Here is a 3,354-nt window from a genome sequence, read left to right as displayed (position 1 = left end):
CTGCCTCCCTTAATCCACCCTCCCTTTTTTTGTCTTCCTCTCTCCTCTTGTATCTCTTCCCTTTCCCTCTTATTTCCCTATTGGGCAAGATAGATTTCTGTACCCATCTGAGAGTGTGTAAGTGTGTGTGTGTGTGTGTGTGTGTGTGTTTCTATAGACTTCCCTCTTTAAACCAAGTCTGATGAGAGCAAGGAACAAGCATTGCCTACTCATCCTCATTTTTCCCTTCATTATAAAAGGTCTTTCTTGCAAGGCTCTTTTATGCGAGAATATTTTCTCCATTCTACCTCTCCCTTCCCCGTTCTCCTAGTGCATCCCTCTTTCTCGCCCCTTCTTTTCTTTCCCAACATAATCAGCTCACACTCATAAAGGCTAGCTTTGTAAACTCCTTCTAACTGCCCTATAATGATAAAGTTCTTAGAAATTACATGTGTAATCTTCCCATACATAAAGTTTAACTTTATTGAGTCCTTTATTTCATGTTCACCTATTTGTGTTTCCCTAGAGGCTTCTGTTTGGATGTCTAATTTTCTATTCAGTTCAGGTATTTTCATCAGGAATGCTTGAAAGTCCTCAGTTTCATTTAAGTATCTAGTTTTCCCTTGAAGGATTATACTCGGTTTTGTTGGGTTGTTTATTTTTAGTTGTAATCCTAGCTCCTTTGCCTTCCAGAATATCACATTCCAAGCAATCCCCCATTCCTTTGCTGTGTAAGCTGCTAAATCTTGTGTGATCCTGACTGTGGCTCCACAATATTTCAACTGCTTCTTTCTGACTGTTTGCAACATTTTCTCCTTGACCTGGGAGCTCTGGGATTTGGCAATAATATTCCTGAAAGTTTTCATTTTGAGATATCTTTGAGGGGGTTATCAGTGAATTATTTTTGTTTCTATTTTACTGGATATAAGATATTGGGTCGGTTTCCTTTATAAATTCTTTAAATGTGATACCTAAGTTCTTGTTTTAATTATGACTTTCAGGTAGTTCAACAATTCTTAAATTATTTCTCCTCAATCTATTTTCCAGGTCAATAGTTTTTCCAATGAGAATTTCACATCTTCTTCTTTTTTCACTCTTTCGACTCATTGTTTCTTGATGTCTTATAGAATACTAGTTCCCACTTGTCCAATTCCAATTTTTAAGGAATTATTTTCTTTAGCAATTTTAACTTTTTTCCCATTTGATCACTTCTACTTTTAAAGGAGTTCTTTTCTTCAGTGAATGCTTGTGCCTCTTTCACCATTAGGCCAATTGTTTTTAAAGTAATATTTTCTTTAGTATTTTTTGGACTCTTTCCCAAACTGTTAATTCTCTTCTCGTAATTTTCTTGCATCACTCTAATTTATTTTCCCAATTTCTCCTCTACCAGTCAAATCTCTTTCTTTAACTGTTCTAAGAATTATTGTTGGGTTTGGGTTCAATAGGCATTTATCTTTAAGGCTTTGTTTGTAGCTGTTTTTACATCATTATCTTCTTCTGAGTTTGTGTCTTGGTCTTCTCTGTCACCATAATAGTTTTTTATTGTTAAGTTCTTTTGTTTTTATTGTTGTTTACTTTTTTACAGCCTATTTCTTGACTTTGAACTGTTTGTCAAAGTTGAGTTGTACTCCCCTGGGAAGCACTGTAAAAAATTCAGAATTTTCCATGCTGCTGTTTTCAGATCTAGTTCCGGAGGTCTGCAAGTTTTAGGTGCTTCCAAGGGGAATGATCCTGGGAGATGTATGGTCACTGCTCTCCTTGTCTGTATTCTGATCTGTACCCAGGAAAGGCTCCTGCTCCCCTAAAGCCACAAACACTAGCATTTTTCTTGGCCCTAGAACTGTGATCCGGGCACCCACTCACTTGTGACAAAACACCAGTGCTCCTCTCAGCCCTGTAAATGCCACCCAGAAATTCACCCTGCCATCTCTGGGCTGAGAGCTCCCAAAGCTGCTGCTACCACTGCTGCTGCCACCACCACTGTTATGGCCCCTCCAAAACCTGCCATAGTCATTGCATCCGCTTGGGCTTCGGGCTACCTTTCACCGTGGTGTCAAAGGCCTATCTTGCTCACTTCTGAAGTCATCTGAGGCTGGAAAATGTATAACTCGACCTCTTTGTGGTTCTGCAACTCCAAATTTTGATTTGAGGTGTTATTTTAAAGTTATTTGGAGGGGGATGTTGGAAAAGTTCAGCTGGGTTGCTGTCTACCATCTTGGTTCCACCTCTGAACATCACCTTTTAACTGAGGACCAGAGATTTAAATAATCAATTAGTCAACTAGCACTTTTTAAGTGTCCACTGGAGACACAAAGAAAGGTAAAACACAGTCCTTGCTCTCCAGGAGTTCCTAGTCCAATGGTTAGGCAAAATGGAAAAATTTATGTACATAGAAGATATATATGGGCAGTAGATGTGTGGGAAGATAGCTTCAGAGGGAAGCTGGTGGGGTGTGGGTAAAAAGGGATTGGGAGGGGGGGTGAGATGAATCAGGAAGGTATTGTGATCATGAGAGACAGTCAAAGTAGTGCCCTAGGTTCAAGAGATCCTATGTCACCAATAAGGAACAGCAAATACACCAGTGTGGCTATATTATAGAATATGTGTTGGGGAGTAAGATATAAGAACACTGGAAAGGTAGGAACAGACCAGGTTATTAATCACTTTGAACCCTACACAAAAGATTTGGGATTTGATCCTGGAGGTGATAGGGAGCCACTACAGAGTAGGGGGGTGACATGGTCAGACCTGTACTTTGAGAAAATCACTTTGGTAGCTGAATGGAGGATAGATTGGAGTGGGAAGAAATCTGAAGAGGGAAGACCCACCAGCAGGCATTGCAATAGTCCAGGCATGAGGTGATGAGGACTTGCACCAGAGGGGAGGCAGTGTAAGGTCACGTGCTTTGACAATAGATGGGAATGAAGGGGGGATTGTGAAAAATTCAAGATAATTCCTATTAGCCTTGGGGATGGGGGGGATGGTGAAATTCTAGATATAAATAGTGAAATTTGAGAACTAGAGAAGAGGTTGAAGAAGAAAAATGTCTACAGGACATCTAGCTCTGGATGTCTAAAACGTCATTAGTAACATGTGTCTGTAGCTCAGCAGAGAGGTTAGGGATGGATCTATAGATCTGAGAACCATTGACATAGAGAAGATCATTGACCCCATGGGAGCTGATGAGATCACAAAGGGAGATCTCATAGAAGAAAATGAGAAGAAGACTTAGGATAAAACCTTGGACAACATCAATTGTTAGGGGTCATGACCTGAATGAAGACTCAGCAAAAGAGACTGAGGAGGAGGAGTCAGATATATAGGAGGAAAACCAGGAGACAGTGAGAACCTGAAAACCTAGAGAAAAGAAAATAT

This window comes from Petaurus breviceps, unplaced genomic scaffold, assembly GCF_028583685.1.
Source record: "Petaurus breviceps papuanus isolate PSGF00001 unplaced genomic scaffold, PetGlider_PUasm1.0 90896, whole genome shotgun sequence".
Classification (NCBI taxonomy): Eukaryota; Metazoa; Chordata; class Mammalia; order Diprotodontia; family Petauridae; genus Petaurus; species Petaurus breviceps.
This window is presented reverse-complemented; position numbering follows the sequence as displayed.